General features: G+C 38.4%; 1 pseudogene; it reads left to right on the top strand.

Moving 5' to 3' along the window:
- The first annotated feature begins 2,564 nt into the window (after positions 1 to 2,564).
- The window catches only part of LOC107596184 (acetylcholine receptor subunit gamma-like), a 14,753-nt pseudogene continuing 2,645 nt past the window's right edge, over positions 2,565 to 14,672 (top strand).

Here is a 14,672-nt window from a genome sequence, read left to right on the forward strand (position 1 = left end):
TAATATATATATATATATATATAAATCAAGTGGAAGTGAAAGAGTCGATCACTACTAAGCAGAAAAGAAGTTAATTTCTACTTAGTTGAAACTGAAATGAAATGTTATGTTGGAGCAGTAATGTAATCATCAGCAGAATTTAGATGATACACATATCTGAGGTCCTTTTTTTAACATTAAAAAACGTTCCAGTGTGTTTGCTTTTTGACTATGAATACAAATTTATTAGCTTTTACTATTGTAGCTATTTTGCTAGTCAGCAGTACGCTCAAATTCAAAGCATCACGTCTGGGCGAGTCAACAGCGCTCGCGCTCTTTTAAACTCGTAATTAACCGGTGAATGATCTGTCCAGAAATCACGCTGATCGACAGAACAAGTTTATACATTGCAATCACTCCAAAATAGATGACGACAAAGCACACACCTGCATTAGGAGCTGTACTTCTTTAGCCTTTTGCTTCACAGCACCTGAAGGATGTGTTCGTTACCGTCACGGCAAACATTCAGAAGGCTGGACCCGCTTTGAAACGGCAACACTAATTTGTTTAATTGCAGGTGAGTGACAATTCAACTATATCCAATGAACAATGAGGCTATATTTGACTGTCTGTCTTGATTGCTGGACTAGCATATTATAGGGGATGTAACTGTTATGGAGGCCTCTCCTCAAAGCCCGAGGCCCTAGACAACTGCCTGCTCTGCCTATAGGTAGCGCCGGTGTTGTGCCGAATTCTGCACCCCTGCCAGATTATGCACCCCCTCGTTGAAGTCGCTACCTGATTGCCTAATCCCAAACCAATTCTAACCCCTCCCCCACACCTACTCCTAAATTTACCAATACTAGGAGGTGCAAATTTCGGCACTAGACTACACCAGCCCTGTGTTTACTGCATGCTCATTGGTGAAATGAATCTGCTTTGAGACCTTTGGACCCAATATGATAAGTACCACGACACATTTCATATCCATTTCTGATGTTTTCATTTGGCAAAGACGTTTCCCCGGATGTGGCGTTTCCGGTTACCCACGTGGAACACAGTTCAGTTTCAGGTTATAATTAATAGTACACAAAGGAGACAAGCAGAACACAAGATCCAGGGGGTGTGGTTAGATCCACATCTAGGGGGTGGAGATGGTAGGTTTAGGGGTGGAGATGTTAATAGTACACAAAGGAGACAAGCAGAACACAAGATCCAGGGGGTGTGGTTAGATTCACATCTAGGGGGTGGAGATGGGTGGGTTTAGGGATCAGGGGGTGGAGACGGGTAGGTTTACGTATATGTAAGGTAGGAGGAGTTGGATCTTGATCCAACCACACCCCCTGGATCTTGTGTTCTGCAGTGAGGACCATATCACAAGTTTTGCAATCCAGTGACACTTACGCCCATGCACCACTTAAAGCCACAATATGTAATTTTCACCGCTATAGGGCGCGTATTCAAAATAAACAAAGAGACAAAGGCATAATTTGATGATGCCGTGACTGAGTGTGGAATCATGGGAGTTGTCGTCTTCATCCCCACAGCTGATGCAATCCGAAGGGACTCGGGCAGAAATCATGTTCATGGATGAGCTAATGATTTATTAAGGTAGTAGAATGAAGCAGGGTGAGGCTGAAAGCCATCGCCGCGAAACGAGGCCGCTGAACGAGCGTGACACACAGCTCGAAAGCAGCGGAGATTTTATTATGCCACAGTCGACAGCTTCCGCTCCTTCCGGCCGTGCGTATGTGGGGAAAAAAAAGCAGCGCTGATACAATTGAAAGTTCTGTTATAATGCTACTCTGTGGGGTCGTCACCGGTCTATTAAAACGCACAACATAGTAAAGCGTCTTTGGTGTTTCCGATTACCCGGAAATCGAGGGTGTATGACGTCATTAGCAGGCGACACAATGACACTATGGACACGGTCTGTGTCACTAGTTAAAATTGCTTATTTCTCTGGATTTAAACATTCTTCTAAACATTTGGGATAATGTAAGTACACAAGTCAGCAAAATATATAACACTGTTCTAGTGGTTTTTGGATATTTTAATAAAAAAATCTTACATATTGTGCCTTTAAGTCGGTGGCCAGCAACTGGCAAAGCAATGCATTTATGCTATTTGGCTTATAGCCTACAGAATTTAAAGAAAGCAAAAATGCATGAAATAAACAACGTGATTGTGTCATAATCTAGTTTAAGAGGTTGAAAAAAGTCCTGATCATGGTGCCTTTTTTATTCAAAATGTTCTCTTTGATGTGCAACCATGCTTTAAATCCAACCTATAGTGTCAGTTATCGTATGTGCTGGACTTCATAAATCATTTAAAACCTGACACGTGGGACGGTGTAAGATCTGTTTTGGGTTTTGTTTCTGGTTTAGGTTTTCATGTCTTTTATTTTGATATGTTGCCTTGTTTCATGTTCCTGTCATGTGTTGTTCCTACCCTGTCATGTGATCCTGCCATGTGGTACTCTTGTCTGTGTGTCATGTTCTGATTGGTTGTCCTAGTCATGTGCCTTGTTCCCCATTGGTTGGTTTGTGTCATGTTACCCTGATTGTTTGCAATAAGTAGCCATCATGTTAGGTGTGTTCGACTTGAAGAACGGCTACAGATGGCAGTCAACGAGAGTAGCTGCTTGCAGTCGGGGGCGGAGTTGAAAACGGAGCCGTCAAGCCGGATACTTTCTGCTCCCGTTAGTGACGCTCACGCGGTGTTTGCATACTCTATCACAGATGAAGTGAATTAAATGCAATATTTGTCAAATATACAGACGTTTCAGAAACGTTTTCATGAGCAACAGATACATACTGATTATATACTGCTTAATACATCGCCATCTGTTCAAGAATAAAGTTCAACGTAAATATATACTATTTAAATACTAATAAAGCGGGGGAATATATGCTTTCATCAGTGTTTTATGATAAACGTGACTCAATATAACATTGTAAAAAAGCTTTTACTGTTCTAAAAACAGATTTGTGGCCATTATTGGAATTGAAAAGGTTAGAATAAACCTGAAACACACGTGATTGTTGACATGCGGTGAATCTGAGAAGGGGCGGGAACTCCAAAACGGGGTGGGAGCTCCAAAATAGGACGTGGCTTCCTCCCATTGACAGACAGGCACATGACACGCATGCGCAATTTTTTCCCCCAATCCACTTCAGTGCAAACTCCGCCCCACAGCTGATTCTTAAGATTTGTTTGGTTGTGTCAATTAAAGTGTTGATTTCCTACACTATGCTACAAAAATGCTAACCCCTAAACCTACCCCACACCTGACCCTAACCTTAACCAGTGAAATTGACTGCACGGCGGGATTGGCGCTGAATAACGTGGTAAAGAAAGATGCAGTTCAAGAGATAAACAGTTATTAAGATTATGCGATATGAGATCGTTCCGTAACTCCCCAACTAGACCTCACCGGACAATGGCACCTTTTTAGTTACACCCAGCGTCACTACCCCCTCCTACCCTGCGAATTTCGAGCCCCGGGACGCCCCTGTTGCTTAGAACAAAGCGATAGAGTAAAATCTTTCCCCTGCGCTGCGCTGGAACGGCTCATAGGAGAGCTCGTGGGTAATTCGCGTTTATATCATTAAGCAGAGGTTCAAACTCCAGTCCGAACAGCACTGGCCACAAGATTTGGGCTCTGCTCTCACAGAGAATATTTATATTTTATATAGCATATTTTATTTTAGATGAACTAGAAACAATGTTTAATTTATAAAGCTTTATTTTGAAATGTAAGTCAATAACAATTGGCTGGAGCCAGAGCCAATAGTGAAAGTCTTTGCGCAAGGAGACCCCACCCCATTTTGGAGGTTCTGCCCACTTTTGGAGTTCACACCCCATTTTGGAGATCTCCGGTATTGAATGTATTTATCCTGCTGTCAGTGAGTCTAGTCTGTTCATGTCTAGTCTAGTCTGGTCAAGTCTTCGTTTGTTTGGATTATGTTTGGATCATTTTGTTTAAATAAATCTGCACTTGGATTCATCACTACGCTCGCCTACAGTGGACTATCATTACAGATGGTTTTACATGATATAAAATAATAAATAATATCAAATAATAAAAATAACATGATATTTTGACCTGCTGGGAACAAAAATCAACTTTAACGGTTCTCTTTGTTACATTCCCTTTCACACACACTTGCACACATTTTCAACCAATTTCCATTGACGTTTTTTGGTTTTATACTGAGCTAATGATTTTCTATCCATTGCCCCTAAAGCCAAACTTTAAATGAAAAATGAATACGGAAAATTCCTTTGTTAACCGTACATTGGGTCCTATTTTTACAAATTTCTCTTTGAGTGCATAGGCAAACAATACAATTAAATACCCTTCGCTCCCTAACCCCTGCATTTACCTTGTTCCAGGCAGATATGCAGCAGGGCACAATGTCCAGACAGACACTGGTTATTTATACCCATTTTCATGGGAGACATCAACACTATGGCCCTTCAGCCGGTCCCTCCTGTACACTTGTTAACATTGCTTATTTCTTCAGACTGAAACTCAATTCCCTGAGGGTGAGCAGCAACATTATCAATAACCGTTATGCTTATCGGTATTAAGCCATTATGATACTCGCATGACTGTCAACATCATCATGGGCTCGCGCAGCAGAGAGCGGAACCAAAGTCTTGCGATTTGGCACCTGAAATTGACACTCCCGTCAGCATCTTTTGGCTCTATTCATAGTATCTGAGGTCACTTGCAGTAATGCTAGAGAAGTAACCTACATAATCTGCATGATTGTCGCGTATTAGAGGCATAATGGTATTGGCGATTAGTGAATGTAACTCGAGCCTCGTGCAGTGACAGCTGTAGCAGTGAGGGGAGGAGAGAGCTCGGTTACTGACCACTCGAAAATAACGTGACTGTCTCTTTGTTACCAACTTTTAAGGCGGTCTTTTGGCGGCCGTGGCCGACCGGTTGAGAAGGGTCTGGCTGCAGCCTTGCACTTGCACTCTCAGACTTGCACTCTCAGACTTGCACTCTCAGACATGTACTCTCAGACTTGCACTCTTAGACACTTGCGCTTCCGCTAGCAACGTCACTTGCAGTCTTTTATTTTTTATTTTGTTCTATTTATTGATTACTTTTTGTTTGAATCTCTCAACATTTTACAACAGTAGCCAGGTGGTGAAGACAAGAAAAAAGAAACTAAATTACAATGTCACTTGCAATCGCCACTTGCACTCTCCACTACCTGCGACGTCACTTGCAATCGACACAAATGGTGCGTGTTGCCAATGGAGACAAGAAGCTGTGGTGCTTAAACGATTAAAACTAATTTAGTACTATAACATACAGGGTCCTGCAAGAAAAAGACAAGACCCGCAAATCCGTGGCCACAGAACAGCAGAATATGAACGCAATGCACAAAGTCTCTCGTTAAGTGTTTTCCTCCTGTAGAAAAACAAACACTTAACATGGCGTAATGTATTAAGATACATTAAGGTCAATTAAAAGATCAAATTTGATATATAGTTATTTTTTAATGTACTACATGGCAAACAGATGGCTATGAACACAATGCGCAAACTTTCACTTGTCCTCCCATACAGCAAAACGCTTAATGTTGTATAATAACAGATGATAAAGACAATTCAGTAGCCTATATGTCTTGTTTTTGACTCAAAGTATATTCAGACCAACAAATATGAACGTGCATTATGAAATGCATTAAGTGATTTTAAAAGGATCAACTCCGTACAGGCAAGCAGACGAGCCCAGAACGCAATGTGTTAAATTGCACGTTAAACATTTTCCTCCTATATAAAATCATTATAAATAAAACACGTAATGTAGCTTAATGGACAAAGACAATGATATAAAAGAGCTGTAGACAGTTTATTCTATATGGAAAAATGCTTAACAAGTCTGTGCGTGTTGCATTTATTCTGGGCTCACCTGCTTGCCTGTACATATTAGTTTTGTATATTAATAATGTAGAGGAGCATACTGAGTTTGGCCTTTTTAGTCCATTATGCCACATTATGCCAAGTTTTGCGGTATGGAAGGAAAATACTATATACATATTCATTATATTAATAAACTGTATATTTAATTTGATATTTTAATAGCATCTTAATACATTAAGCCATATTAAGTGTTTATGTTTTTCTACAGGAGGAAAACGCTTAACGAGATACTTTGTGCATTGCGTTCATATTCTGCTGTTCTGTGGCCACGGATTTGCGGGTCTTGTCTTTTTCTTGCAGGACCCTGTATGTTATGGTACTAATTTAGTTTTAATCGTTTAAGCACCACAGCTTCTTGTCTCCATTGGCAACACGCACCATTTGTGTCAATTGCAAGTGACGTCGCAGGTAGCGGAGAGTGCAAGTGGCGATTGCAAGTGACATTGTAAGTTAGTTCCTTTCTTCTTGTCTTCACCACCTGGCTACTGTTGTAAAATGTTGAGAGATTCAAACAAAAAGTAATAAAAAATAGAACAAAATAAAAAAGTAAAGACTGCAAGTGACGTCGCTAGCGGAAGCGCAAGTGTCTGAGAGTGCAAGTCTGAGAATGCAAGTCTGAGAGTACAAGTGTGAGGCTGCAGCCAGACCCTCTTGGACCGATTCGGCAGGACGTGGATAGTTGCGTTTGCGCTCTTGGCAACTGTATTACAAGGTACGTGCTCTTGTGTACCTCAAAACTGAGTGACTGACTTGGCTCTCTGTCTTCAACACACGTGCTACTGCAGCTTTATACTGAAGTGTAATCTTTTCTAAAAGGCTTTCCTATCTTGTGGGATTTGATTTGTAATGCTGTTACAAACATTAATATTGTGTTTAGGGGTTACTGCATCTGCATTGGGTTCACAGAGCTGAGTCAGTGAAGTTTTAAATGGTTGTCTGATATATATTCTGAATATGTTTGTTATGATGTGGATTCTTGTAACATTAAATGTTAAATAATTTGCAAACTGCATTATAATTTATATAAATCTCCCTGCTGCTTGTAATGGGCTATAATCTTCAGCGATGGGCCTTCTGTACTTTTAGTAATAAAATCTGTAAACTCTCAGTTTGTCTACTAACAATGTTTTTGTTTAAAAACTCATTTCTGTCTTTCATTCTTTCACTTTGCAGTCAGTGCAAATTAGGAGAGACAGTTAATCACAGATAAGTTTAAGAACTACAATAGAAATATTCGACCAGCAAGACACCCTGATGAAAAAGTGAAGGGTCAAGTCAAGTTAACCCTCACCAAGCTCATCTCCTTGGTAACTTATGTACCTGCTAAGAGTGACACGTAGTGTGAGTTTTATTAAACAAACACATATATCAATACATTATATCTTTTATCAAAATGTTATAAATACCAGCAAAAATATAACAAATACATCAAATTTATTTTAGAAAGTTGTATATACATCAGAGCTACTATATTGTAATAATGTTTGCACAATTTATTTTGGTAATAATTACATAATATATTTACATTTAACATTTGGAAACTTGTCCCTCCCTTAACAGAATGAAAAAGAGGACACTCTAACTACAAATGTTTGGATTGAGATTGTGAGTATCTCACGCATCTTCCAAGGGCCGTTCACACAAAATGTGTTTTTTTTTTTTTCAAAGTTGCAGTGTAACTGTTTTTTCCCCCATATTTTGATGTACATCAGAGTGAAACAAATGATCAACTAAGGAAAAATGTAGGGCTGGTACTTGGTTCTGCATATCAGTTGTTGATTGGATGGAGGCAGATCTGAATGCAATCTTGCATTCAGTTATTAGAAAGGGGCAGAGTTTAAGAGGATGTCACCAGAGACAGTTTAATGTTTTACTGGAACAGCATGTTAAGAAATTTTGAAGAATCGTTCACAGTAAGATCAATGCATCATGCATTTAGAGTGCATTTCAAATTTGTCAAAAGTTGAGCTTGCTACTCAAGCATGAGACAGGAACACACCGGTCTGTCTTGCAAATGTTTACATAGAAAAACAATAGAAAAGTAGCGCAGCAGGATGCAAAAATTTGTTTTACGTGATGGCACGTAAGATGCTTCAAAGAAATAATTTAATTGAGTTCTCTGATTGCTCACACATTTAACTAAATATTTTATTTCAATGTCAAATATTTTAAAAAGAAATAGTACAGGTGGTTAAAGAATTATGGAAGCCCGTTTCCGCCACTAAATAAAAAAATATAATTCCGTAAGTCATAATAATGAGAAACTTTCTCAAAATTATGACTTAGTATCTCGTTATAATGAGAAACTTTCTCGTAATAATGACTTAGTTTCTCATAATAATGAGAAACTTTCTCGTAATAATCCTTCCATAAAGAATAGATATGTCTTGTCTATTAGCTCTTTCTTTTATTCATCTACATCATCTCTCCATATTTCTTTCTGAACAATTTTCTCTCTTCAATATTTGTTAATTAATTTGTTCAGTTATAATGTCTTAGCTAATGCGGTGCAATTTTTTTCTGCACTTCACAGTTTCCTTTTTCAGTTCTATGTCCTGCTAATTCCTGCTTTCCTTCTATCACGTTTCTGCTCTTCAGCAATGGCATGACTACCGTCTTGCATGGAATACATCTGAGTATCATGGCATTAATCTGATACGTGTGCCATACAACACTGTGTGGCTACCAGATATAGTTTTGGAAAACAAGTGAGTTAGCAGTAAGAGTTAATTTAGCATTTTTTTCTCGCTGTTACTACAAAAATGTCAAAATCACTTCTTTTTCACTCTCTTTGCAGCATTGATGGCAAATTTGATGTGGCATACTATGCTAATATGCTGATTTGGAGTGATGGCTCCAGGGACGTGTCCAGGATTTTATAGTTGGGGTGGCAAAGTGGGGGCAAGAGCAGAATGAGGGGTGGCAACTATAGATCAGTGTTTGTACTCCCCATATATTCTGTATATTCAACACCAGTGTTGGGGAGTAACTAATTACATGTAAAGGAATTACGTAATTTACTTACAAAGTAAATGTAAATGCAATCTGTTACAGTTACTGAGAAAAAAAGTGTAATTAAATTAGCCTATACAGTTACTTATGCAAATGTTAATAATAGGGATGCACGATATATCGGCCACCATATCGGTATCGGCCGATAAATGCTCATTTTTTCCTTTTCATATCGGTGCATCCCTAGTTAATAATTACAAAGGGGGTTTTCACACAAACACGCACATACAGATTTGATTAATTTATTTCTTAATTGCAGTGACTGCTCTAAAATACGAAGCACCAATGTTTCAGGAGTTTAGAACACAGAATAAGATGCATGCTTATTCGATAACTGTTTAATTTCCTATTTGGGTTTATGCATATGCTTTAAGATTAACTGATTTTCCCCCCAAGGCATTGTTAGATGCCAGTGTTTCCTGTCATAGCTGTGAAAATATTTGATTTTAAAAACAGTATCATAGCTATCAAACTATTTCTTGTTATGATTTTAAACCTGTATTTAACCAGAACGATCAGAATTTAACCAGAATCAGATTGATCTCAAAGTAAAAAAGGTGCTTAAGTCTGATTTTGTAGTGGCTGTGCTTGACATTTTAAATTATTATAAACTTAATTCAAGTGATGCAGGCTTTTGAAAGTCTGCCAATAATCAGTGTTGAGTTCTACTGTAAGGTTAACCCTGCCTGCTTTAAATGTTTCAAAATGATTAACAGTAGAAAATATTTTAAATTTAGAAAAGTAATCCAATGTAATCAGTTACATTACTTTAATAAAGCAATTGAAATAGCTACACTACTTATTACATTTTAAATAGGGTAACCTGTAAACTGTAACCTATTACATTTACAAAGTAACCTTCATCGTTTAATGCACATTTACTTAAAGGAAAGAAAATAACACATTCATTTTTTTTTGGTTATTATCATCATCATCATTATTATTATTATTATTAGCCTACTATTCATTAATTTGGTCTCATCTGATCTGCTCAAGGGCTCTTACGTTTACATAGGCTACTTTTACATTACTTTTATAACTGCTTAACTACAGTGTGACCAATATATGGCCATCAGGAGTTCAGGGGGGTATTATACAATGCTTGATTTTTGCTGCGGCATGAAAAATTGGGAGACACTTTTTTTTTACACTTTTTTCACCATTGACTTCCAGAAAATTTTCTGACGGTTACTGTTAGGCAGTGCTGCAAAGGTTATCAGAATTAAAAGTTAAATCTGTCATTGCAGCTTTTTGAAGTGTGAATTTTGTTTGGAAGGATGAAATTTACTAATTTAAATTTACGCTACATTTTCGTCAGTTATTTTATCTGTTATTAAATCAGATACATAGAAGCACAGTAAAATTAAAGTTATTTGAATGCATTTGTGAGAGCGCAATTACATGTAAATAAGTCCTGCCTGTCTGTGCAACGTCTCTCTACTTATAGTGACGCTGTGGATTTTGATTACTTCAAAACACAAATACATTTTCGGTATAATTTTTCTGTTTCTAAGCTTGTTTATTGACAAATCACAGGGCAGCGTTGACAATATTTTTTGTTACTGTGTGTGAGTGATCTGTTATGTGTCTGTACATGTGTGCGTGCAGTACAATCCTTGTAGGTAGAACTAGTTTAGAATGGCTAAGTTATAGTTATGGCATTAATTGTGCTAGTGATTGAGCGGTAGTGGAGCACTCTGAGAGTGAGCGAAAACCAGAATTCTCAGACTTTCAAAAGATCCCCAATTCAGTTAAAATCACGCTGCTCCACTCTCAAGGCACTTCGATCCCATACACTGCTTTGGGGTGGCAACTGGGGTGGCAAAGCTAATTTTAAGGGTGGCAGTTGCCACCCCGTGCCACCCTTGTGGACACGCCACTGGATGGCTCCATGTACTGGCTTCCCCCTGCCATCTACCGCAGTACCTGTGCTATAGAGATCACCTACTTCCCTTTTGACTGGCAAAACTGCACACTAGTCTTCAGGTTGGCACAGAGTGTGATTTATGTTTAAATGCAAGACTCATGGATTCATGGAAATTAATGACAAGATTATGGATTCAAATTCTGTTTTTTATTTTGGGTAATTTAATTTTTTCTTTTTAATTTTTGTTAAAGCTATCGTGTATATATATATATATATATATATATATATATATATATATATATATATATATATATGTTTTTTATTTTTTTTGCACCCTACATCAGTGGAAACAAATCATACATCAGTGGAAAGCTTATTTATTCAGCTTTCAGATGATCTATAAATCTCAATTTTTGTTTGTTTCACAATGACATGTCTCTCAATCTTAATATCACACATATACACAGAGTAGCCCAATTTTCATTCATTTGAATCAACTGGCCTTGCAGGTATACATAATATTGTAACGTTCTCAGACAAGGACGAGGCATTTTGATGCATAAGGGGTGTTTATTTGGGCTGTTGTCAGCCACAACCCACGCCGTACACACCCCGACTTCTAAGAGAACCGCACTTGAACCAGCGAGGCACTCTTCTGCCCCCCCACCCCCTCTGTTTCCCCTTACACACACACACACAGGGGGTGGAGCCTCTTTTCACATCCAACTCGAACATCCAATAACAGTTCGCAACACAGAAATTAATAAAGTGCAACGTTAACATTAAGCACATTGTTATCTACAACACAACAACATTTTGAACATGCTACACTATATTAGTTATATTTTATTTTACACCTGCAGGTCTCAGACATACAGTGCAAATGAAATTGATATGGTATTGGCAGAAGATGCAGATACAGGAAAGCCTATTGAGTGGGTGGACATCGACCCTGAGGCCTTCACAGGTGCCATATTTACACACTTGACTATTTATTTTTCTCACACACACACACACACAGAGGTATTCCTATCATTATGGGGACATTCCATAGGCGTAATGGTTTTCATATTTTTTTTCGTACAAACTGTATTTTCAATTCCTTTACCCTAATCCTACTCCTAAACTTCCCCTCACACACAACTTTCGGTATTTTTAGATTTTCAAAAAACTTGATTATGTAGGATTTATAAGCTGTTTTCCTAATGGGGACCAAACAAATGTCCCCACAAGGTCAAAATTTACTGGTATTACTATCCTGGTGGGGACACACACACTTTGGGATCACTTTTTTTCAGTATGGACAGATTAATTTGATCAAAAGTACTAGTAAAGACATTTATAATGTTACAAAATATTTATTTTTCAAATAAATGCTGTTCTTTTGAACTTTCTATTTGTCAAAGAATAAAAATGTCTCATGGTTTCCACATAAATATTAAGCAGCACACCTGTTTTCAACTCTGATAATAATATGATATATTTCCTGAGCAGCAAATCAGCATATTAGAATTGCTATTGAAGGATCATGTGACACTGAAGACTGGAGTAATGACTGTTAAAATTTCAGCTTTTCCATCATAGGTATAAATTACATTTCAAAATATATTAAAAAAGAAAACAGTTAGCCTAAATTTTGATACTGACTTATGATACTGAACGATACTGTATTTTTGATCAAATTAATTTGCATCCTTGGTAAGAATGAGACTATCAGCAACATAAATCTTGTTAAAATAGTTTATTTATTTGTTTATAAATTGTTTATTTATCAAATTGATCAAAAACAGGCAGAATAGAGAGTAATATAGTAAAACACATACAAAACCTAATAAAAAAATGTCTTGAATATAAAAAATAACTAACATCACATTTAATACTAGAAAGTTAGTTCACGTGTCTCTTTCCTCTAATGCTGTAATCACTTGGTCTCACAGAGAACGGGGAGTGGGCAATCAAGCATTGGCCTGCTCGTAAGCTGACAAACCCACTTTACTCCCCTGATGATCTGGAGTACCAAGAGGTGTATTTCAATCTCATCATCCAGAGAAAACCACTCTTCTACATCATCAATATCATCCTGCCCTGCTCTCTCATCTCCTCTCTGGTCGTTCTGCCCTTTTTTCTACCTGCAAAAGGTGTTTGTGTGTGCATGTGCAGACATTCTGAGTGTTCAGTATGCCCTAAAATATTAAGACCCCATTACAGTCTTACAGTGTTGATAGTCTCGGTGTCTGTCTCCTCTGTACACTAAGTCTTTGTCTCACTCTTTCTTTCTTTCTCCTCTGTCTCTTAGCCGGGGGGCAGAAGTTGACTGTGTCCATTTCTACTGTTGGCTCAGACTGTGTTTCTCTTCCTGATCGCTCAGAAGATTCCAGAAACATCACTTTCTGTGCCTCTTATTGGCAAGTTAGTGTCATTGTGTGAATGTGTAGACAATTACCTTTTTTTAACTGGTTTTAATCATCTAACTTCTGTTTTTCTTGATTTTATTTTAGGTATTTAATCTTCGTCATGTGTATGACCACACTGATCGTGACCAACTGCATCATTGTCCTCAACTTCTCCCTCCGTAGTCCTAGAACACACAACATGTCGCACACCATCAAACATGTGCGTGTGTTTTTGTTCTTAATATATATTATTTTTTACTAATTATAAATCTCATTGCATATCTTCTGATTCTGCAGTTCTTTTATACTCATTCGATTTTCCTTGAGGTGGTCCCTCGTTTCCTTGGCATGGCCTCATTTCTGGATGAGGAGGAGCCGGGTGGTGGGACATACTGAAATGAGGGACAGGCGGCGCAGTTCCTTTGGGCTGATGCAGAGGGCTCAAGAATATGTTTTGAAACAACCACGCAATAAGATGATGTTTGATAAACAGAGAGAGAGACATGGACTCGTGCGCTCAATTGGTAACACAAATTCAAACATTCACTTACCCAAAGCATAACATATAAGGGTATCGTGAACTACAGTGGTCGGTTTTAAGAGGTGCACAATTAATGGAATAGTTCACTCAAAAATGACAATTCGCTGAACATTTCTTATTCTCAGGCCATTCAAGATGTAGATGGGTTTATTTCTTTAAAGGGGTCATCAGATGCTACATGCATTTTACAAGTTGTTTGAACTGAAATGTGTGTTGGCAGTGTGTGTACACAACCACCCTATAATGATAAAAATACACCCAGTGTTTTTTTTTTTAATACTAAAATCTTTACCCCTTTCTCAAATAGAGCCGATCTCAGATGCCTGTCTGTGTGATGTCACAAAAACAGGCCCCTCCCATGATAGTTTGATTGACAGTGGCGTTTCAGCACAAACTGGACTGGCGTCTTACCTTAGACCCGCCCTGAGTGAGCTGTCATAAGTCCGCCAGCAAACTCGCGTTTGAATCATACATAAACATAAAACCCTGTCTGCATTTGTGATCAGAGAAATGACGAACAACAAGTGCTACTCCACACTGCCCAAAACTCGCGTTTGAATCATCAGTGGCAAATGATAAAAGAAAACATACTTGCGTGAGTCAGAACTGCCGGCATTTTAGTCTAACGTTACTCTCCCAGGATCAGTAAACAGTCCTCCATAAAATGTGCCGGCGATCCATGTTGAAGTATTCCCTCAGCGACCAGCACGGATCAGCTCTAGGCATGACGAAGCGGATATCGTCCTCTTTTGGAAGACCAAACAAAGTAGTTTCGCTTTCACAAGGAAACACACAGCGTCTTCAGGACATGGCGGCAGCGGCAACAATACTACAGCGAGAATAAAAGTTACGCCTTCTTTCTTTGCGTGAACATTTGGGCGGCGTTATGCAAATCTTCCCACATAGTGAGGTAGATATGTGGGGGCGTGTT

Source organism: Sinocyclocheilus grahami, unplaced genomic scaffold (assembly GCF_001515645.1).
Source record: "Sinocyclocheilus grahami isolate Dianchi unplaced genomic scaffold, SAMN03320097.WGS_v1.1 scaffold215.1, whole genome shotgun sequence".
NCBI classification, from domain to species: Eukaryota; Metazoa; Chordata; class Actinopteri; order Cypriniformes; family Cyprinidae; genus Sinocyclocheilus; species Sinocyclocheilus grahami.